Source organism: Pristis pectinata, chromosome 9, assembly GCF_009764475.1.
Source record: "Pristis pectinata isolate sPriPec2 chromosome 9, sPriPec2.1.pri, whole genome shotgun sequence".
In the NCBI taxonomy this organism is placed as follows: domain Eukaryota; kingdom Metazoa; phylum Chordata; class Chondrichthyes; order Rhinopristiformes; family Pristidae; genus Pristis; species Pristis pectinata.
Window position 1 is genome coordinate 11,658,128 of NC_067413.1, and position 24,755 is coordinate 11,682,882.

Here is a 24,755-nt window from a genome sequence, read left to right on the forward strand (position 1 = left end):
AACGCATACAGTTTTGTTTTGCATACTTGAAGAAAAATGTGCTTGCATTGAGGCAATACAGAGAATGCTCATTTAGTTGATTCCTGGGAATACAGATTTACAGATAACTGGAGCAGGAATGGGTTATTTGGAAATTCGAGCCTGCTACATCGTTCAAAACGATTATAGCTGATCGTCCAAGTTGAGCGCGCTTTTCCTGCAATTGAGTCAGGTTTATTGTCATCTGCAGAAGTCCATGTATACACAGGTGCAATGAAAAACTTACTTGTAGCAGCATCACAGGCACATAGCATTAGAGACACAACATTCACAAGAAAAACATAAATTATCCAAAAATTATACAAGAAAGAACACAATTAGAACAAAAATACAAAAAACAAAGCAAAGCATTCTCATGTCCCTTGGCACCTTCAATCTTAAGAACCATATCTAACTACATTTAATAATTTAGCTTCAACTGCTTTCTGTGATAGAGAACTTCACAGCTTCACCACCCTCTCGGTGAAGGAATTTCTCTTCATCCCAGTCCTAAACAGTTTATCCTGTATTCTTAGGCTGTGACCCCTAGTTCTGGACTTGACTACCACTGGGACATTATTCCTGTATCTCCTCTGACCAGTCCAATGATGATTTCATATGTTCCAATGAGATCTGCTCTCAATCTTCTGAACTCCAGTGACTATAAGCCCAAATATCCCAATTGCTCTTCATACATCAGCCCTACCAACCCACGAATCAGCCTGGTGATTCTTTGTTGCATTCTCTTCATAGAACATCCTTCCTTAGATTAGCAATCCAAAACTGCACACAATACTCAAGCTGCTTTAAGAACTGAATTCTTGCAGCAACCGACTTGCATTGATTTCATTAATGACCTGGAGGGGTGGTTAAAAGCGACGTATCCAAGTTTGCCAATGACATGAAAATAGGTGGGGGAGCATGTTGCAGTGAGGATATTGTGATTCTGCAATGGGATATAGGTAGAGTGATTGGGCAAAAACTTGTCAAATGGAGCTTAATGTGAGGTCATGCACTTCAGTTGTAGGAATCAAAGGGCAGATTATTATCTAAATGGAGAGAGACTGCAAATGAGTGAACATAGAACATTACAGCACAGTACAGGCCCTTCAGCCCACAATGTTGTGCCGACATTTTATCCTGCTCTAAGATCTATCTAACGCTTCCTTCCCACATTACCCTCCATTTTTCTATCATCCATGTGGCTATCTAAGAGTCTCTTAAATGTCCCTAATGTATCTGCCTCCACAACCTTTGCCGGCAGCGCGTTCCACGCACCCACCACTCTCTGTGGAAAAACGTACCCCTGACATCCCCCTTATATCTTCCTCCAATCACTTTAAAATTATGCCCCCTCATGTTAGCCATTGTCGCCCTGGGAAAAAGTCTCTGACTGTCCACTCGATCTATGCCTCTTATCATCTTGTACACCCTATCAAGTCACCTCTTATCCTCCTTCTCTCCAAAGAGAAAAGCCCGAGCTCACTCAACCTATCCTCATAAGACATGCTCTCCAATCCAGGCAGCATCCTGGTAAATCTCCTCTGCACCCTCCTTGAAGCTTCCACATCCTTCCTATAATGAGGCGAGTGAAGTTCAGCAGGATTTAGATGTTCTAATGCATGAATCACAAGGAGTTAGTAGGCAGGTGTAGCGAATGGTGAGGACGGCAAATGGCACTTTCGCCTTTATTGTAAAGCGGTCGGAGTTTAGAAATAATTGTACAGAATGCTGATGAGGCCACATCTGTGGTACTATGCACAATTTTGGTCCCTTCACCGAACAAAGGATATAGTACCACTGGAGGCAGTCCAAAGCAGATTCACCAGGTTAATTCCTGCGATTACAGTATTATCTCATCAAGAAAGGCTAAACAGGTTGGGTCTGGTTTCTTTGGAGTTTAGAAGAATGAGGGATGATGTTATTGAGATGTATAAGATCCTAAGGGGGCTTGAAAGGGTAGATGTTGAGATGTTTCACTCATGGGAAGAGTCTCAAACAAGGGGACATAGTTTCAAGATAAGGGGCTGGTCATTTAAAACTGGAGTACGTAAAATTTTCTTCTCACAGAGAATTCTACCCCAGAGAGTTGTGGTGCCTGGATCGTTAGAAGTATTTAAATTGGAGGTAGATAACTGGGATATTGAGGGCTACAGGGATCTGGCACCAGACGAGATGAGGCCTGGGGCAGATCAGCTAAGACTGTATTGAATGGTGGGGCAGGCTTGAGGGGCCAAGTGGCCTACTCCTGCTCCTATTTTCCAGGGTTTTTGTGTCTCCCACAGTTTTAATGAATAAACGCCCTCTGTGAGAGTCTTCCATTTTATTTAAATAAATGAATTCTCCCAGTAATTGTCTCCTGCTGCTCAAATAATGGAATTTTCCCAATAACAATCTTCTACTCTTCTAAAAAAAATTAAGTCACCCAGCAACGTCTCCCATTGATTTAATGAACTACGTCTCCAAAGCAATTGTCACCCATTGTTTTAATAAATGAATGGCCTTAGTAACCGTCTTCTGCTGATTTAGTAAATGAAGCCTTTCTCCATCGTAATAATTAATTCTTCCAGCAACTATTTAATGTTTCTTAACATCTGAGTTCTCCAGTAGCTGCCTCCCACCATTATAATACCTGAATTCTCTCAGTAACTGTCTGCCACTGATTCATTAACTGAATTCTTCCAGTAATTCTTTCCTGATATTTTGAACTGAATTCTCCCAGTAACTGTCTCCCATGATTTTGAACCGAACTCACCCAGTAACTATCTCTCACTGATTTAATAATTGAATTCTCCCAGTAACTGTCTCCCACTGATTTAATAACTGATTTCTCACAGGAATACTCTCCCATTGTTTTGTTGATACACTCTCCTTATTTCTCTTTAGTGCATCTTGAAGAACTGAATTATTCAGCTGTCTATGACAGTTTCAGTAATTGAATTCTTCCAGGAACCAACTACTACTCTGTTAATAAATGAATTTTCCCAGTCACCATCTCCCACTGCTAAGTAATTGCTTTTTTTCCCCCAAGAACTATCTCCTGCTTGTTTTAATACATGAATTCTCCAAGTGTTTATATATGATTTCTCCCAATAACTATCATTTTAATATACGAAATGTCCTGATTATTGACTGCATTTGTTAGTATAAATTAATTCACTCATTAACTATCACCCACAGTTTTAACAAAAAAATTTCTCCCAGTAACTGTGTCATGCTGTTTTAATAATTGAATTTTCCTGCAGCTGTCTCCTACTCTGTTCAGAAATGAATTCTCTCATTAAGTCTCTTGCACTGTTTAAATAAAAAGACTATTTTAGATCTAGTATTGTGTAATGTGAAGGGGTTAATTAATTAATAACCTGGTAGCTGGTACACCTTTATGGCAGAATGTTCATAGGATAACAGAATTTTACTTTAAGATTCATTCTGATTTAGGTTAACCTGACACCTAATTCCAAATCTAAAGAAAGATTAGAGGCATGATTTGACTGTGGTAGATAGGGAAAAAAAGATATTACAATAAACAAAGGCTAATGTTTAAAAAAATAAAATACAAAGTTCATAACCGAAATATATTTAGCCATACAATCCAATAGCAAAGGTTGTTCAGCTGTGGCTAACACGAGAAGTTAAGGATTGTATTACATAAAAGGAAAAAGACTTACAATGCTGTCAAAATAGTAAGCCTGAGGATTGGGAACATTTCAGAATTCAACAAAGGAGGAACAAGCAATTGTTAAGGAAAGGTGAAATATGAGAGAAGCCAAGCCAAAAAGACAGACTATAAAAACTTCTGTAGATATGTAAAAAAAAAGCAAAGGATTAACATGTGTTCATTCGGGTCCCTTATGGACTGAGGCAGGAGAGATTAATTTGGGGCATAAGGGAATGGCAAAGAAATTAAACAAAGATTTTCATGGAATCGTACAGCATGGAAACAGTCCATTCAGCCCAACTTATCCACATGACCAATGGGCACCCTTCCGTATTAATCCCATTGCCCAGCACTTGGTCAGAAGCTCTCTGTGCCTAAGTGATTCAAGTGCTCACCTGGACACTTCTTAAGTGCTGTCAGCAACTCAGCTTCAACCACTCTCTCAGGCAGTGTATTCCAGGTACTCACCACTCTCTGGGTAAAGAAGGTTCCCCTCATATCCCTTCTAAATTTTTTCCCCCTTACCTTAAATCTATGTTCCCTAGATTTATCTACCCCAGATATGGGGAAAAGTTTCCTGCGGTCTACCCTATGTATACCCTTCATAATTTTATACCCCCTCATTATTTGATATACCTCAATCTGTCCTTTCTTATCCTCCTCTGCTCCAGGGAAAAAAGACTAAGTTTCTCCAATCTCTCCTCATAACTTAACTCTCCCTCCCAGGCAAGGTCCTGGTGAATCTCATTTGCACCCTCTCCAGTGTTATCACATTCTTCTCATATGTTGGTGACCAAAACTGTACACAGTACTCAAGCTGAGGTCTGACCAGGGTTTTTTGTTATGAATTTGGAGCATAATTTCCCTACTCCTGTATTCAATATCCAGACTAACGAAGGCCAGTATGAAGGAAAGGGTGGAAATAGTAACAGAGTCTGGAAGGTGATAGGTGGAAATGTCCACCTATCACCTTCCAGCATCTATCACCAGTATCTCCACCCTTCACTCCCCCACTGTCTCCATCTGCCAATCATCCCCTCCTCACCTGGATCCACCTATCACTTGCCAGCTCTTGCCCCAGCCCTCCCCCTCACCTCTTTATACCGGCCATCTCCCTTCTACTCTTTCAGTCCAGGTGAAGGGTCTTGACCTGAAATGTCAACTGTCCATGTCCCTCCACAGATGCTGCCTGACCCGCTGAGTTCCTCCAGCAGCTCATTTTCTTTTTGGCTCCAGATTCCAGCACCTGCAGTCTCTTGTGTCTCTACAATTACAAGCCTTTTCCCTGCTGCCTTTCTTGAAAAGGGGGACTTCATTTGCTGTCCTCCAGTCATCTGGAACCTCACTTGTATCCAGCAAAGATTTAAAAACATCAGCCAGGGCCCCAGCAATCTCTTTCCTTGCCTCCTCTAGCAACCTGCGATAAATTCCATCTGGCCCTGGAGATTTATCCATATTTGAGACTGTCAAGGCATCAAGTACCACCTCTTTGCTTATAGAGACCTGCACTAGTCTCCTACCTACCTCTTCTCTGAATTCTGTGCCTGCCTGCATGGAAGATGCAGAAAACCATCACAGAAATATTGGAAGGCTATTAGCCTCGGACTAAAAGAGGTACAAAAAGAAGTTACCCTTAGTAAAAGTAGTGTTGGAGAAATGAGTGGGACTGAAAGCCAACAAATCTATTGGACTTGCATTAGAGGGTGTGCAGCAAAGTTTCAGCAGATTAATTCCTAGAATGAGGAGCCCGATACTGAAGAGAGATTAGGCAGACTGGGTCAAAACTCTCCAGATTACTGGAGAATGAGAGATCTTAATGATTTGGGGCTTGAGAGAGTAGATCCAGAGTAAATGTGGAGGAACTGAGGGATCTTGGGGTCCACGTCCATAGATCCCTCAAGGTTGCCACACAGGTCGATAGGGTTGTTAAGGAGGCGTATGGAGTGTTGGCCTTCATTAGTCGGGTTATTGTGTTCAAGAGCCGCGAGGTGATGTTGCAGCTCTATAGAACTCTGGTTAGACCACATTTGGAGTATTGTGTTCAGTTCTGGTCACCTCATTATAGGAAAGATGTGGAAGATTTAGAGAGGGTGCAGAGGAGATTTACCAGGATATTGCCTGGATTGGAGAGCAAGTCTTATGAGGATAGGTTGAGTGAGCTAGGGCTTTTCTCTTTGGAAAGAAGGAGGGCAAGAGGTGACTTGATAGAGGTGTACAAGATGATAAGAGGCATAGATCGAGTGGATAGTCAGAGACTTTTTCCCAGGGTGACAATGGCTAACACAAGGGGACATAATTGTAAGGTGATTGGTGGAAGGTATAAGGGGGATGTCAGGGGTAAGTTTTTTTACACAGAGAGTGGTGGGTGCATGGAATGCACTGCTGGCAGAGGTTGTGAGGGCAGATACATTAGGGACATTTAAGAGACTCTTAGGTAGCCACATGAATGATAGAAAAATAGGGGGCTATGTGGGAGGGAAGGGTTAGATAGATCTTAGAGCAGGATAAAGTGTCAGCACAACATTGTGGGCCGAAGGGTCTGTACTGTGCCGTAGTGTTCTATGTTCTAGATCCAGGGACAACGCTTCCCCTGCCTGGGGTGCAGAACGAGGAGGGGTCACCAGCACAGTATCAGCAGTCAGCCATTTAGGACTCAGATGAGAAAACAGTTCCTCAGCCAGAGAGCAGTGAATGGTTAGAAGTGGGCTGTGGAGGCTCAGATGCTCAGTGTATTCAAGATGGAGATGGGTAGATTTTTAGTTAAGCAAATCAGGGGATATGGGATTAATACAGGAAAGTAGCACTGAGGTAAAAGACTACTCACGATCTGATTGCATGTCAGAACAGGCCAGAGGGGCTGCACATTAATTTCTTATGTTTTCCCAGATACTGATTTGAACTCCTTTGTAACCGTCTCCCACTGTTTAACGACTGAATTCTGCCTGTAACCGTCTCCCACTGTTTAACGACTGAATTCTCCCTGTAACTGTCTCCCGCTGTTTAACGACTGAATTCTCCCTGTAACTGTCTCCCGCTGTTTAACGACTGAATTCTCCCTGTAACTGGCTCCCACTGTTTGACAACTGAATGCTTCCACTAGGTGTCTCCACTGTTTTAAAAACGAATTCTGCCAAGGACTTGCTGCTACTTTTAATAAATTAATTCTCTCTGTAATCTTCTCTTGCTATTCTAATAAACAAACGCCTTCAGTGTTCTGGGTAATGCAGTGGGGGCTCTGATCTGGGTACAGTGTCCTGACCAAACACATGAAATGGTTGACGTGTTGACATGTGAAGGCATGTGTAAGTCTCGGCTTCTCTAGGCTGCATTGCCATGGCTCATTCGTTGATCACCTCTACTCCACATCTCCATCTCGCCTGCAGTAACCTTTAACCCCTTTAATCATCACATATCTACGTACTGCTGCCTTAATAAGATTCAACCCAGCACATAGATGCAATCATAAGGGAAGTACACCAATGTCTTTACTTTCTCAGGAGGTTAAGGAGGTTTGGCTCGTCACTGAACACTCTAACAGACTTCTACAGGTGTACTGTTGAAAGTATCCTGACTGGTTGCATCACGGTCTGGTATGGAAATTCGAATGCGCAGGAACGTAAGAAGCTGCAGAGAGTAGTGGACTCAGCCCAATACATCACAGGCACATCCCTCCCCACCATTGGTAGTATCTACAGGAGGCGCTGCCTCGAGAAGGCAACATCCATCATCAAAGATCCCCACCATCCGGGCCATGCCATCTTCTCGCAGCTACCATCGGGCAGGAGGCACAGAAGCCTGAAGTCCCACACCACCAGGTTCAAGAACAGCTACTTCCCTTCAACCATTCTGTTCTTGAACCAACCGGCAAAACCCTAATCACTACAGTTTAGCAACACTATGATCACTTTGCACTAAAACGGACTTTGTTTTTTATTGGTCTAATTGTGTTCTTTCTTGTAAAAATTGTGTATTATGTTTCATTTATGTTTTTCCTGTGAATGCTGCCTATATGATGCTTTGTGCCTGTGATGCTGCTGCAAGTAAGTTTATCATTGCACCTGTGCATATTATAATAATCTTGACTTTGACGTCGACTCTGCTTTCAGTGCTCTTTGACGAACAGAGTACCAAAGACCCACCACTCTCTAAGAGAAATAAATCACCAGAACTCTGAATTAAAAGGGCCACCCCATATTTTTAAATGGTGGTCCCTAGTTCTAGATTCTCCCATAAGAGAAACCGTCCTCCCATCATCCACCTAAGACCCCTCAGGATTGCATATGTTTCAATCAAAATCAAGACGTTACAGGTGCCCCTGCATAAAGGGGGTGTTGGGTCCCTAGAAGATGGTCAGTATTGCAATTTGCCATAACGCGAAGCTGCGTTGTTTGTGCATGCGTCAAGAAAAGCAAATTGCAAAGCAATAAACGTTGTGTTTATTTATTGCAACACACACAAACTGCTGGAGGAACTCAGCAGGTCAGGCAGCATCAATGGGAGGAAATAGTCGATGTTTCGGGTTGGGACCCTTCATCGTTACTGGAAGGAAGAGGGAAGAAGCCAGAATAAACAGGTAGAGGGAGGGGGAGGAGCACAGGCTGGCAGGTGAAAGGGGGAAGGTAGGTGGGTGGGGGAGGAGGAGATGTAAGAAGCTGGCAGGTGGTAGGTGGAAGAGGCAAAGGGTTGAAGAAGAAGGAATCTGATAGGAGAGGACAGTAGGCCATGGAATAGAGGGAAGGAGGTGGGGAACCAGAGGGAGGTGATGGGCAGGTCGTGAGGGCGGGGGAGGTGAAAAGGGGTGAGGGGGCCACAGGAATGAGGGTAAACAAATGGGGGGTGGGGGGAAGTAAAGGGAAAAGAGAGGGGAATGGTTACCGGAAGTTAGAGAAATTGACGTTGATACCTTCAGGTTGGAGAGTCTGGTTTCTGCCCTCTTCCTTTCCAGTCCTGATGAAGGGTCTCAGCCCGAAATGTCAACTGTTTATTTCCCTCCAGAGATGCTGCCTGGCCTGCTGAGTTCCTCCAGCATTTTGTGTGTGTTGCTCCAGATTTCCAGCATCTGCAGAATCTCTCGCATCTGTGTTTATTCATTTACTTTTCTCTCACACAAATTCCGTGAGAGGGAATTTTATTCCGCTTCTCAAACTTACAGGTAGCGATTTGTGATTCCTATAAGGACGAATTTCCATAACCTGAGCGGACGTGACACGGGTGTTGCCCGTACTGGGACTAGCAATGTAGAGGCCTGGATTTAAAATCCAGAGTTCAACCACCCCTCCTCCCCCATCAGCATAGCTGAGAAATTTAAAATAAGCCTGGGGAATTATAAAGGGAAGCTGGTATTGACTGGTATTGATAAGGAAAGCACTGGACTGTTGCTTTGTTGTTAAATAGTGATCTGGATTAATGATGCAGTTCACCTTCAGGGAAGGTAGTAGGCTGCCCTTATATGCTCCCTTCTGGATATGAATCCAGGCTGCACTGGCGCCCTCTGAAATGATCCTTTGGTACACAATTAAGTAAGTGTAGGCAATAAATACCTGGCTACGCCCACTTATAAACAATGTATCAGCGAAAACAGAGGCTCCTTAAATTTGGGGTCATTCACTGCAGTTTCTGTCTGCTCCACCCAGGACTGCACAGTTCATGAACATTTCCGGACATTATACAACACATATGTGAATCCTCATGTGTAGATCAAATCATACATTGCATCATATGTGAGCATCCATTCAGCTTTACACACATAAAATAATTTCTTATAAGTTTTATGCATGTAATAGGCCATCCAATAAGACTTAAGGTATTGACGCTGAAATTTAGCTAAAATTCTCAGAGGGCTCAGATAGATTTGGGGAGGATGTTTCTCCTGGCTGAGGAGGCTGGAATTCAAAATGAGGGGGAGGCCATTTATGACTGAAATTTTGTCACAGAGGGTGGCAAATCTTTAGAATCCTCTGGCCCAGAGGCTCAGTCATAAAGTTCATTCAAAACTGAGATGGAGAGAATTCTGGAATAGTAAGGGTCGTAGAATCATACAGCACAGAGACAAGCCCTTCATCCTTCCAAGTCTGCCCCAACCATCAACCACACATTTACACCATCTGAGTCATGCCCTCTTCTCACTGCTACTGTTGGGCAGGAGGTACAGAAGCCTGAAGTCCCACACCACCAGGTTCAGGAACAGCTACTTTCCTGCAACCATCAGGTTCTTGAACCAACCTGCACAACCCTAACCCTACCTCAGCAATGGAACACTACGGACCACCTCTTGTGCTACCAGGGACTTGTCTCTGATTGTAGCTTGTATTGCACTAATGTCTCGTTTAGTACAGTCTTTTATTTCTTCACTGCCTGGTATAATTTATGTATAGAAAATCAAAAGTCCTGTTTATTGTCATAGGCACAAGTACATGTATGTACCGGTGCAATGAAAAGCTTACTCCCAGCAACGTCACAGGCTCATACATAGCATCAGATGCACAACATTCGCAAGAAAAACATAAATTAAGCATAAATTATACAAGATTTTTTACAAGAAAGAACACAATTAGAACAAAAAAAAGCAAGTCCATTGTAGTGCAAAGTGGTCATAGTGTTGTTATACTGAGATAGTTATTATGATCATATGAACGTATTTATGTTCTGTGTGTTGTCTGAACCTATGTGCCTGTGATGCTGCTGTAAGCAAGTTTTTCATTGTACCTGTACCCCACCATACCTGTGCATCTGACAATAAACTCGATTTGACCCTAATTCAACATTAATTCCACTTTTTTTTTATTCTCCCCACATTCTCATCAACTCCCCCCAGATTCTACCACTTACCTAAACACTAGGGGCAATTTACAGTGGCCAATTAACCTACCAATCTGCAGGTCTTTGGAATGTGGGAGGAAACTGAAGCACCTGGAGGAAACCCCAGCAGTCACAGGGAGAGCAAACAAACCCCACCCAGACAGCATCTGAAGTCAGGATTGAACCCAGGTCTCTGGGGCTGCGAGACAGTGACTCTACTAGCTATGCTACTGTGCTGCCCAGGTAATCAAGGGATTTCCGGCTAGGGATTAATGAAAGGTTCCGTTTCTGTGGAGTATAAATGCTGGCAAAGACCTGTGGGCCATGCACCTGTGAGATTCAATGAAATGGTAAAATGACTTCTGAGTCCATTAATATAGCCAAGGCAAGGGTGCGAGGAAGGCAATGGGGAGCAACTGGAGACACAGACCACCCCTTCTCAAAAATCTGGTGAAGTTATACATGCACACCCCCCCGATATGATGAAGTATGTAGATATGGCCCAGCATAAACTGGAAAATTTAGTTCTATCCATGCCCTTATATGCAGCAGACTATAAACACACACAGGATTGTTTGAGTTTGCAGAAGGACTAATAGGGTTAGTCCACACCAAGCTTTCAAAACAGAATTCAATATGACAGCTATCACTGTGTACTCTTATTAGGTTTATGTACGCATACGATAAAATAAACATTTTAAAATTGCAAGATTATATTTCGAAACTGCAATAAATTTAACAGCATTTTGATTTGCTCGAGCAAGCAATGCCTTTTGGAAGACTTCGATACTCATTTGGTTTCATTTGTTTCTTTTTAAAAAGAGCCACTCACTTTGATTGCTGAACCCATAGGAATCTTGGGTAAACCTTGGTTGTCTATTAATTATGAGCAAGGGTTATATTTTTCTATTATAATGCTTAAAATATTGAGCCTTTCACATTTTCAGGTTTCTCTAGGACAGGTTGGAGATAACCCAAAGCACAAGGATTTTATCCAGATCTTAAATTCCACTGTTTTTGGCTGTTCATCATACCCATGGCATGTCTCGATTCACCATAGAAAGCATCCAATCCAGATGCATCACAGCTTTGTATGGCAAATGCTCTGCCCGGGACCGCGAGAAACTGCAGAGAGCTGTGGACACAGCCCAGCACATCACGAAAACCAGCCTCGCCTCCATGGACTCTCTACACTTCTCACAGCCAACATAATCAAAGACCCCACCCACCCTGGACATTCGCTCTTCTCCCTCCCTCCCAGCAGGCAGAAGATACAAAAGCCTGAAAGCACATACCACCAGGCTCAAGGACAGCTCCTATCCTGCTGTTATCAGGCTATTGAACTGTTCCCTAGTACGATAAAATGGACTCTTGATCTCACAATCTACCTCGTTACAGCCTTACACCTTATTGTCTACCTGCACTGCACTTTCTCTGTAACTGTGACACTTTATTCTGCATTCTGATATTGTTTTTCCCATGTACTACCTCGATGTACTGATGTGATGAAATGATCTGTATGGATGGGATGCAAAACAAAGTTTTTCACTGTACCATGGTACATGTGACAATGATAAACAAATTTACAATTTAGTTCATTTTTAAAGAACAACATGGCAGAAAATAGGATCCTAACACAGCAATGTCCAGTAATTCCAAGCCATGACCAGGGACACCTCCTGTCTGAATATCCAAAAATGGACAAGCATTTCAAAGGGAGCCAGCTGAGGCATGGTGGTGTATTTTAGTCAACATTGTCCCTTTCTTCAGAACTAAAGTCAATTGCAAGGCCATCCTGACTGATGAGGAATCTTGGTTGCTTTAACCCAAGTAGAATCAGCATTGATGCTCAGGCTGAGAAACTTGGTGATATATGGGCCTAGGACCCAATTCCCACTCTTGTATCCCTGGGAGAAAACCCAACATCCCAGCAGCTTTATCAACTATTTTTGGTGGTTCCTGCACTAACCTGCATTATCCCTCTCCTCCTCTGCAGTTCCCAATTTCCCACTTTTCATCCAACTTGCTTTGCTGCATACAATCTCATCTGGCAATGTTTTCTCTACTCACTCAGTTCATTAATGACCTTTTACTCCAATCGTTACTATCCAACTCACTTGTTGACATTAGAAAATATTTGACTCTCTATTCCCTAAGTTAAGCCTTTTACTTACATAGTGAAAAGTTGAGTCACTACTGTGAATTCCTGTGGACTGCAACAAAGGCAGGCACGGTAGTGTAGTGGTTAGCGTAACGCTATTACCGCGTTCAATTCCGGCCACTGTCTGTAAGGAGTTTGCGTGTTCTCCCCATGTCTGCGTGGGTTTCCTCTGGGTGCTCCGGTTTCCTCCCACATTCCAAAGACGTATGGGTGGTCATGCTATGTTGGCGCCGGAAGCGTGGCGACACTTGCGGGCTGCCCCCAGAACACTCTACGCAAAAGGTGCATTTCACTGTGTGTTTCGATGTACATGTGACTAATAAAGATATCTTATCTGAATAGAAGGCTATAGCACAGAGGCCATTGGCCCATCAAGTGGCAGCAATGGAGCCTGTTCCACTCCCCTGCCTTCTCTACATAACTCTCCAGGTCTTCTTCTTTCAAGTCCAGCAAAAATCTGATAATCTGCTATTATATTGTTTTTAAATCCCAATAGTTCGGCATTGAGCCTGTTTCCGGTGCTCCCTTTAAATTCACCCGGATCCTGCTTCCCGATATCCCTTCAAACTCATCGGGCCCCCATTTCCCTCACTCCCTTTAGACTCACTGGGATCCTGTTTCCTGCTCCTTTTACACAGAATGAGTTCCCTGGAAAAATTTCTTAATCCAGTGTGTAACTTCTAAAAAAAAAATGAATTAAAAGCGTGTTGGGATATTAACAGGAGAAACATCCAATAATTCGGAAAATCGGTCAGCCGGACACCACCAGGGGTGGTGTTGGAATGACCAATTCACAGGATAGTGTGGGATTGCACCTCTTCACAGTCAGCTGATACCCTGCCATTCAATTAAAAGCTCCTGAAGTACCTTGGTTGGGTCACGGTCTTTCCCGACAGCTGATCAACCACTCTTTGGCACTGTGCCCTCTCATTCCTTTAGGTTGTGAAATGTTTCATAGAACATAACAACACAGTACAGGCCCTTCGGCCCACAATGTTGTGCCGATGTTTTATCCTGCTCTAAGAGCTATCTAATCCTTCCCTCCCACATAGCCCCCCATTTCTCTATCATTCATGTGTCTATCTAAAAGTCTCTTAAATATCCCTAATGTATCTGCTCCCACAACCTCTGCCGGCGGTGCGTTCCACGCACCCACTACTCTGTGTAAAAAACTTACCTCTAACATCCCCTTTATATCTTCCTCCAATCACCTTAAAATTATGCCCCCTCGTGTTAGCCATTTTCACCCTGGGAAAAAGTCTCTGACTGTCCACTTGATCTATGCCTCTTATCATCTTGTACACCTCTATCAAGCCACCTCTCATCCTCCTCCTCTCTAAAGAGAAAAGCCCTAGCTTGCTCAACCTATCCTCATAAGACATTTCCTTTAATAAGTTTCATAAGTTTCCTTTTCTAAAATTGTTCAATTTTTAATTTATTTTTTTTCTTATTTTTACAGTGTCAGCTAATGCCATGTTCATAGAATTCTTGAGTCCAAGTCAGAAGGTTCCAAGCTTAATTCTTTTAAATTTAAGTTGGTATATTGATTTATTATTGTCACATTTACCAAGGTACAGTGAAAAACTTGTCTTGCATACCGATCGTACAGGTCAATTCATTACACAGTGCATTGAGGGTGCACAAGGTAAAACAACAAGAGAATGCAGAACAAAGTATTACAGCTACAGAAAAAGTTCAGTGCAGGAAGACAACAAGGTGCAAGGCCATAAAGAGGTAGATTGCGAGGTCAAGAGTCCATCTTATCATCCTCGGGGACCGTTCAATAGTCTTATGGTGGGGTCCACATCCATAGATCCCTCAAGGTTGCCACGCAGGTCGATAGAGTTGTTAAGAAGGTGTATGGAGTGTTGGCCTTCATTAGTCGGGGTACTGAGTTCAAGAGCCACGAGGTGACGTTGCAGCTCTATAGAACTCTCGTCAGACCACACTTGGAGTATTGTGTTCAGTTCTGGTCGCCTCATTATAGAAAGGATGTGGAAGCTTTAGAGAGGGTGCAGAGGAGATTTACCAGGATGTTGCCTGGATTGGAGAGCATGTCTTATGAGGATAGGTTGAGCGAGCTCGGACTTTCCTCTTTGAGGAGGAGGATGAGAGGTGACTTGATAGAGGTGTACAAGGTGATAAGAGGCTCAGATGGAGTGGACAGTCAGAGACTTTTTCCCAGGGCGACAATGGCTAGCATGAGGGGACGTAATTTTAAGGTGACTTGGAGGAAGGTATAAGGGGGATGTTTTTTTACACAGAGAGTGGAGGGTGCATGGAACGCACTGCCAGCAGATGTTGTGGGGGCAGATATATTAGGGATATTTAAGAGACTCTTAGATAGCCACATGAATGATAGAAAAATGGAGGGCTATGTGGGAGGGAAGGGTTAGATAGATCTTAGAGCAGGATAAAATGTTGGCACAACATTGTGGGCCGAAGGGCCTGTACTGTGCTGTACTGTTCTATGTTCTATAGGATAGAAGCAGGATAGAAACTGTCCTTGAGCCTGGTGGTACGTGTTTTCAGGCTTTTGCATCTTCTGCACGAAGGGAGGGGGGAAGAAGAGATTACTTCTCACAATGCAGCTTCTGCAGCCAGCACTTATTGCCCATCTCAAGTTTCTCTGGAGATGGTGGGGGGGGGGGGGGGAGTGAGCCGCCTTCTTGAGTCACTGGAGTCCTTCTGGTGAAGGTGCTGCCCACTGTGTTGCTGGGGAGGGACTTGCAGGAGTCAATCCCGGCAATGCTGAAGGACTGGTGATATATTTCCAAGTCAGGATGGTGTTTGGAGGGGAATCTGAAGATGGTGGTGTTCCCATGCACCTCTGCCCTGGCCAGTCATGGTGCTAGAGACTGCAGGCTTGGGAAGTACAGATGGAGGAGCCCAGATAAGTAACTGTGGTGCATTTTATATACGGTGCACACTGCGGCCTCTGTGCCCCAGTGATGGAAGGAATGGATGTTCACATCTGAATTAGGAGCAGGAGTGGGTCATGGTCATAGAGTCATACAGCATGGAAACAGGACCTTCAGCCCAAATGGTCCATGCCGGCCAAGATTCCCATCTAATCTAGTCCCATTTGCCTGCAATTGGCCCATATCCCTCTAAACCTCTCCTATCCATGTACCTATCAAGTACCCTTTAAATGTTGTTAATGTACCTGCCTCACCCACTTCCTCTGGCAAATCATTCCATATACTGATCACTCTTTGGGTGAAAAATTTGTCCCTCGGGTTCCTGTCAAATATCTCCCCTCTCACCTTAAACGTATGCCCTCTAGTTCTGGATTCCCCAACCCCAGGAAAAAGACTGTGTGCATTCACCCTATCTGCACCCCTCATGATTTTATACACCTCTATAAAATCACCACTCATTCTCTGACACTCCAGTGAAAAAAGTCCCAGCCTACTCAACCTTTCTCCATAACTCAGTCGCTCGAGTCCTGGCAACATCCTGTAAACCTCCTCTGCACTCTTTCCAGCTTAAAGCCTCTGTGTTCCCAACTAACAAACCCGTGTCTTAAGTAGCACATCATAGTTGCTCTGCAGTCTGGTATTTCAGGAGCACATTGCTGCATCAACACAAATTTGCTACTTATTGGACTCGTTGGTCTTTTAAAATGTGCAGAGAGCACGCATCTCTGGAGATCTTATCTCCCATCGTCTACTGCCTCCTGATGGTAAGAATGAAATAAATAAGAGTGATGACGTACATGCCATCAAAAGAAGGTTAAAAATCTTCAAAAAGGATTATGAACAGTTATAAAATATAAAGTAAATTAAATATCATCTGGTGACTTCATTAAGCCTGATTATCACTTAAGGCTGCAGAAGACATGGAGCCAACGTTACTCATAGAATTAAATGGAAACAGGCCCTTCAACCCAACTTGTCCATGCTGACCAAGTTGTCCACATTTGCCTCCTATCCGTCTAAACCTTTCCTATCCATCCAATCTCCTGCTAACGTCCCTACGGAATTGCCAGTGGATGCACCCATAACTGACCAATCCCCAGAGACATCGACGGCCATGGAACCTCTGTGCTGCCACCAGAACCTCTCATGGAGACCAGTGGAAACCACAAACTCCCAGAGCTCTCATATGGAGTATTTTTAATATTTGCAGTTAAATGTTTCTAGTAACAATTCTGAAATACCGATGGAATCTGATCAATCCTGAATGTATGTGAATGCCCTTCATGGTCAATTTAAACGGTAGCCACTGAGCCTGGGGGTGGGGCCTTGCTGGCTGTCAAAGCCGTTCTGTGAGAGCAGCCGGGGAGAGTCCTTGCAGCAGGCTGGGAGAAATAGTACAGCAGAGGGCACAGATGGCCAACTGTCCCACGGCAGGAGTAAACACTACCTCTTTGTACTCTGTTTTATTAGATGGGATTCAAATGTCTTCAGAACTGGGGCCCCTTTTCTGCAAAATATTAATACTCAAGACATGAGTAATTAAAATTTACACCATGTTCAAGGCAAAATGGAGCTCACAGAAATAAAAGTGGTGCAGTGATAAGGAGGACTTAACGGAGATGCTAATAACGAGACGGCCTGGAGTTCAGGTCGCAGATGACAGGATTGGAGGGGGATTGAAGAAAATTCTTATCACCCAGAGAAGGGTGGGTGTATGCAAGCTGCCCTCCACAAGCGTGTTGGATGCAGAAACTCCATTACATTTACAAAACGAGCACGCGATGTGCCATAAACTACAAGACCACTGACTGAGGACTGGACAGCCACTCGTCAGCCTGCATGGACATGACTGACTGAAATGGCTTTGCTCTGATCCATAAATTTTTCCAATTTTGTTCTATAACGAATGTGCAAAGTGGTGAAGGAAATTGGAGCTCAGGAGAGCTTGACGCTGGAACAAACTGTGATCAGGCATGTTTTATCCCCAAATACTCCTCCCCCAACCCATTTCTTCCTCTCTGCCTGTCACCTCTTTCCTCCAACCCCCCCCTCTCTCTCCCCTGTTGCACCCACTCTATCCCTTTCTCTCTCCCGTTGCGCCCACTCTCTCCCTTTCTCTCTCCCGTTGCGCCCACACTATCCCTTTCTCTCTCTCCCTTTCTCTCTCTCCCGTTGCGCCCACTCTATCCCTTTCTCTCTCCACCCCCTCTCTCTTGCTAGACCCAGACCCAGACTAGTGCAACTCCCTAATTATATAAACGCCAGTTTTTCGCAACCCATGTACAAGCTCCACTCAAGGAAATCCAAGACAGAAAATACCTCACATTGTTAAGAAAAAAAATTTGGAAATTCCAAGTAAGCAGTGGAAGTTGCTTCCTGCTGCCAATTCAGAGGATAGAAATACATTAGAGGAGCTCGGGATAAAAAAAGGTTGAAGCACACAGGAGTGGAAACACTTAGGTCAGGCTAAGAACATTTGAGCTCGATGACCAGTGAAGGGTCTTCAACTAGTAACATGAACCCATTTTCTCTTTTGACAAATGCTGCCCGACCTGCTGAGTATTTCCGGCAGTGTCTATTTTTATTCCAAATTTTTGGCATCTACAGGTTTTTCTTTTATTTTTTTTATCTCCCAAGAAGCTTGGGGTTTATTTGGAATGAAGCACACTGAGCTGTTGGTGCTAACTGAATGTTACAGACTGTCCAATAAAACAAGCTCATTTCAAGAAGAACTTGAATGTTCTTTTTTAAGCAAAAGCACTGGTTGTGAGAGACAACAGGACATAGTGCAAGTGTTTAACTACTCAGATCTGAAAGGGATTCTGTTGCTTTTATTGCTGCATTTCTCTTACTCTGAATCACCTTGCCGCAAAAAGCAGATGTATATCCACTGGTAAATATTCATAGAATCCCAGTTAATGAAATATGGCATCATTCTTACTTACAGTTTGATTTATGTCAATGGTAAGCAATGCTAGGACAACAGCATTGAGTAAAATATTCAGGAAATCAAGCGATACAGACAGTGTGGGAAAGGGGCGCTGAGGTGAATGATGAGGCATGATCTTTATTGAATGGTGGAGGAGTTTTGTTTTAAAGATATTTATTAGTCACCTGTACATCGAAACACACAGTGAAATGCATCTTTTTGCGTTACTGAGAATGTGCTGGGGGCAGCCTGCAAGTGTTGCCGTGGAAGGTCTAAACTGAGTAGATGGAACATAAACATTCCCCATCTGTGGAAACATTGAGAACCAGAGAAAACTGAATGAAGAACATCTTCTTTAAAATGCAGAGTGTGACTAGAACCTGGAACACTTTATTCAATCTAATTCCGAGGCTTTGGTTTTTAATTTCAATTATTTAACTAACTGACTTTAAACTCCCAGGTCTCTAGAACATCAGTCCAGACCTCCGGATTGCAAGTCAAGTAACTTGATCATTATCCAATCACATCACTATTAGAACTAATCTCCCATCAGCTTCTATCCCACTGTTATAAGACGACTGAATGGTTCCCTAGTACAATAAAATGAACTCTTGGCCTCACAATCTAACTCGCACCTGATTGTCTGCCTGCACTGCACTTTCTCCGTACTGTGACAGTTTACTCTGCACTCTGCTATTGTTTTCCCTTGTATTACCTCAATGCACTGCTGATCTGTGTGGACGGTATGCAAGACAAGTTTTTCACTGTACCTCAGTACGTGTGACAATAATAAACCAATTTACCAATCTGAAGCCTTTGACAAATTATAAAAGGCCACTATATAAAGTGGCAAGGCAGCTACCCAAATGGCATTCTAGCTGACAGTTTCTTTTCGAATGGCCCTCGAGATCAGGGTTCCATTTGAGATCAGAGGGTTACAAGGAAGCTAATGCACTATCTACAGACTTCACCAGGAGGTGGACTAGGTGTTACTTGGTAGAATGAGGGGGTGGCAGTTGAACTGAAGTATGTTCCTTCCTCTGTTTGTCCTTTGTTTCTCCTCAGAAAGTACTACATGCCTGTTCCTCGAGTTTGAGCAGTATTGGGCTAGGGACTCCCATGTGTATTAGTATTGATGTTGCGTTTTTGCAAGGCCTTGAGACTAATATATTTAACTATTAATTACCAGACACTTCAGAATCTTCGAACTAACTGGATGGATTTCCTAGAATTAAACAGCATATTGATTGTCCGATTGGACAAGCCTTTAGTAGGTGCAGTGGATTCAGTTCTGAATATCCCATTCTGAGCAGGATATAAAATCAATGCAAATGGCACTGCACAGATTCTCTGAGATGTTATCACAAAAGAGTTCACTGTTCTGAAGGCTGCTAACTATGATGAGAGTTTACACTGCAAGGCGAGACTGGAAAACTTAGTACTTCTTTCACGAGAGCTACGAAGATGAGACCTTACAATAACGAAGTAGTGATGGCCTTGGGCATCAGTCAGTAAGTTGATGATGAGAACATAGGAGTCACAAAGAAGAAGGAACAATTTCACTTATTGTGAATGAAAGATCATATAACCCACAGGAATACACCACAGCCATAGTGCAATACATTGGCAGCACCTAGGGTGGACAGCACTGAACACAGGAACAGGCCCTTCAGCCTACAATGTCTGTGCTGAACATGATGCCAAATTAAACTAAATCCCTTCTGCCTGCACATAATCCATATCCCTCCATTCCCTGTATGTTCATGTGTCTATCTAAAAGCCTCTTAAATGCCACTATTGTATCTGCTTCCACTACTACCCCTGGCAGCCCGTTCCAGGCACCCACCACGCTGTGCAAAAAAACCTTGCCCTGCCCATCTCCTTTAAACTTTCCTCCTCTCACCTTAACTGCATGTCCTCCAGTATTTGACATTTCTACCCTGGGAGAAATCTTCTGACTGTCTATTCTATCTATGTCTCTCATACACTTCACTCAGGTCTCCCTTTAGCCTCTGGCACTTTAGAGAAAACAACCAAAGTTTGTCCAACCTCTCCTTATACCCTCTAATCCAGGCAGCATCCTGGTAAACCTCTTCTGCACCCTTTCCAAAGCCTCCACATCCTCCCTGTAATGGGGCGACCAGAACTGCACACAATACTCCAAGTGTGGGTTAACCAAAGTGTTACAGAGCAGAAAACTGTAACCATCTTCAGGCAGATTGGCTAGTCTGCTTCTGATTTAGAATGTTTTCAACAAGGACTGTGGATTGTTTAAAACCAAGGTCAGAGTATTAAAATAAAGGATGGTTGCAATCCAGACAGAGGTCAAGAGTGAAGAATTCACTATAAGGATACAACTAGCAAAATGGATAGGGTCCGTCAATGGATGGACTTTGATCATTTGCTTAGTGGAGAGTTGATGGGAATATGGGGAGTAAGTGTATGTTGTTGGTTGGCATGATTCTCTATGTGCCACACAAGAGGTGATTAATCAAAATTAGACCATATTAAATTGGGGTAATATGAATTGATAATTGGTTAACAGAAAAGGGAGTGAAGGAATAAGTAGGTTGAGAGCTGTGACTGGTGGGTTGCTGAAGTCCAGCTGTTCACAGTCTCCATCAATGACTTGGACGAGTAGACCAAGTATAATATACCCAAATCTGCTGATGACGCAAAGCTGCGTGGCAGTGCGAGTTGGAAGGGTGCAGGAACACATCAGCGGGATGCAGAGAGGTTAAGTGAACGTGCAAAAGGTGAATGGAATATATTGTTTAAAAAAAGTGAAGTCAACCATTTGGGTACAAAAATAGAAGTGCATTTTTAAATGGTCGGAGATCAAAAAGTGTTGGTGTCTGGAGAAGCTTGGATGAACTTAAACATGTATCGTTGACAGTTAACATGCAGGGTATCAAGTAATTAGGAAGATAAATATGTTGGCATCTACTGTGATGAAGTGCTTTGAGAGGTTGGTCATGGCTAGAATTAACTCCTGCCTGAGCAAGGACCAGGACCCACTGCAATTCACTTACTGCCACAACAGATCTACAGTGGACACAATCGCACTGGCTCTCCACTTGGCTTTGGAGCACCGAGACAACACAAAACATACGTCAGGCTGCCGTTTATCGATTACAGCTCAGCGTTCAACACCATCATCCCCTCAGTACTAATCAACAAGCTTCAAAACCTGGGCCTCTGTACCTCCCTCTGCAAATGGATCTTTGACTTCCTTATCGGGAGACCACAGTCAGTGTGGATCGGTAGTAGCATCTCCTCCTCGCTGGCAATCAACGTAGGCACACCTCAAGGATGTGTGCTTAGCCCACTGCTCTACTCTCTCTACATATATGACTGTATGACTAGGCACAGCTCAAACGCCATCTATAAATTCGCCAATGACACCGTTGTTGGCAGAATCTCAGATGGTGATGAGGAGGCGTACAGTAGCGAGATAGATCGGCTGGTTGAGTGGTGTCACAACAACAACCTCGCACTCAATGTCAGCAAGACTAAGGAATTGATTGTGGACTTCAGGAAGGGGAAGTCGGGAGAACACACACCAGTCTTCATTGAGGGGTCAGTGGTGGAAAGGGTGAGTAGCTTCAAGTTCCTGGGCATCAACATCTCAGAGGATCTATCCTGGACCCAACGCATCGATGCAATCATGAACAAGGCATGCCAGAGGCTCTACTTTATTAGGGGTTTGAGGAGATTTGGTATGTCACCAAAGACTCTTGCAAATTTCTACAGATGTACAGTGGAGAGCATTGACTGGTTGCATCACTGCCAGGTATAGAGGCTCCAATCTGCAGGATTGAAAGAGGCTGCAGAGGGTTGTAAACTCAGCCAGCTCCATCATGGGCACAACCCTCCCCACCTTCAAGGGCATCTTCAAGAGGCGGCGCCTCAAAAAAGCATCATCCGTCACTAAGGACCCTCACCACCCGGGGCATGCCCCCATCACGTTACTACCATCAGGGAGGAGGTACAGGAGCCTGAAGACCCACACTCAACGATTCAGGAACAGCTTCTTTCCCTCCGCCATCAGATTTCTGAACGGTCCATGAACACTACCTTGTTATTCCTCTTTTGCACTATTTATTTTTGTAACTTACAGTAATTTTTATGTCTTGCACAGTACTGCTACTACAAAACAACAAATTTCACGACATATGTCAGTGATAATTCTGAAATGCAAAAAGATTTGAGCATAATAATAGAGATTTTCCTGCAATTACATAAAGCCCTGGTAAGACAGCACAGAGTATTATGTACAGGCTAGTTTTGCTAACCAAGGAAGGATATATTTCCCATTGAGGGAGTGCAGCAAAAGGTTCAGCAGATTGAGTTGTCGGACAGAGGGTTTGTCCAATGAGGATAGATTAAGCAGACAGGACTTACACTCTCTGTAGAGGAATGAAAGGGGTTCTCATTGAAGCACACAAAATTCTTAAGAAGCTTGTGCGGGTAAGTGCAAGGATGATGTTTCCCTTGACTAGATTTTTTTTGAAGCTTCCTTGGTCACAGTCTAAAAATAAAGGGAAGTAAAAGCATAGAAGATTGAGATAAGACATTTCTTCACACAGAGGATCACAAATATTTGGAATTCACTCCCCAAGGAAGCAGTGGAAGCTCGGTCACTGGGTGTGTTCAAGATAGAGATTGATGGATATTAAGGGAATCAAGGAGTAATGAGTTAGTGCAGGAAAATCACAGAGAAGAGCTGCTGAAGACACGAGATTCTGCAGATGCTGGAAATCTGGAGCAATGTGCACAAAATGCTGGATGAATGATAGAAAAATAGGGGACTATGTGGGAGGATAGATCTTAGAGCAGGATAAAATGTCGGCACAACATTGTGGGCCGAAGGGTCTATACTGTGCTGTAGTGTTCTATGTTCTAGCTCTGCAGGTCAGGCAGCATCTGTGGAGGGAAATGAATGTTGACATTTCAGGCCGAGACCCTTCATCAGGACTGGATAGGAAGAGAGCAAAGCCAGAATAAGAGGGTAGGGGGAAGGGGAGGGGGAGGAGCACGAGCTGGCAGGTGATAGGTGAGCCCAGGTGAGAAGGGGAAGGTAGGCTGGTAGATAGTGGAGAGGAGGTGGTGCAAGGGGCCAAATAGTTATTGCTGCTTTCATTTCTTAAGTTCTTAAATATTATTTAATTAATTGCATTACCGTACCAATCATGAGGGGCATAGATAAGGTGAATGCGCACAGTCCTCTTCCCAGGGAAAGGGAACCAAAAACTAAAGGGCATAGTTTTTAGGTGAGAGGGGAAAGATTTAAAAGGGACCTGAGGGGCAACTTCTTCATGCAGAGGGTGGTGTGTACATGGAACGAGCTGCCAGAGGAAGGAGTTGAGGTGGGTGCAATAACATTTAAAAGACATCTGGATAAGTATATGGATAGGAAAGGTTTAGAGGGATATGAGACCAAACATGGGCAAATAGGACCAGATTATATGGGCACACAGGAGACAAAAGAGAGACTGGAAATCTGGAGCAACACAACAAGAAATGCTGGAGGAACTCAGCAGGTCAGGCAGCACCTATGGAGGGAAATGAACAGTCAACGTTTTGGGCTGAGACCCTTCATCAGTCCAACTCCAAAAAGAGTAGGCAACTCATCAAAAAGAACAAGGTGAACAAAGCCTCAGGGTGTAGGACAAACGATGATGAAAGTCAACAGGGTCCAGTCTGAAGCACAGCATGTGGGAAATTGCCCTCCAAAGCCAGGAGGCCAAGGAGTCTTGGAAGACATCCAACTAAATAAACAACCATCAGGTACCAAATTCTACTGTGCCCGTTTGTTTTGTGACCAAACCTTAGATAATTTGGGCCACTCCTTCAGGATCATTATGAGGATGGTCAGCACACCATTATTATGACGTCCCTGTTTGTGGGATCATTCTGTATACAAATGGGAAACCATCATTACAAAAGTAACTACATTTTAAAAGTTCTTCACTGACAGAAAGAAATTTTAGCGATACCCCAAGGCCGTGGGAAATGTAAGCTTTTCTTTGGCTTGGATTGCATTGGCAGTCACATGCCCAGCTTAGAAGAATACAGCACAATACAGGCCCTTCGGCCCACTATGTTGTGCCGACCTTTAAACCTCGCTTAAGACTATCTAACCTCCTTCCTCCCACATATCCCCCTATTTTAAATTCCTCCATATGCTTATCTAACAATCTCTTGATGCTTCATGGACTCTTTCTGCTCACTTTACAATCAGCCTGTCAAAGTGTTTGTCGAGGGGAA

The 24,755-nt window shown here is 43.6% G+C and overlaps 1 protein-coding gene across 3 annotated transcripts in view; it reads right to left on the bottom strand.

Annotated features, from left to right (window-relative positions):
* LOC127574711 (guanine nucleotide-binding protein G(s) subunit alpha) overlaps nucleotides 1-24,755 on the bottom strand; it is a 328,685-nt gene that overhangs the window by 266,091 nt on the left and 37,839 nt on the right. The window contains exon 1 of one of the 3 annotated variants that reach the window (XM_052024004.1): nucleotides 8,580-8,794. The exons of the other annotated variants lie outside the window; for them this stretch is intronic. The gene's annotated coding sequence lies outside the window, so the exon portion shown is untranslated. Of the gene's footprint in view, nucleotides 1-8,579; nucleotides 8,795-24,755 lie in introns of those variants that run through there. 3 annotated transcript variants of the gene reach the window in all.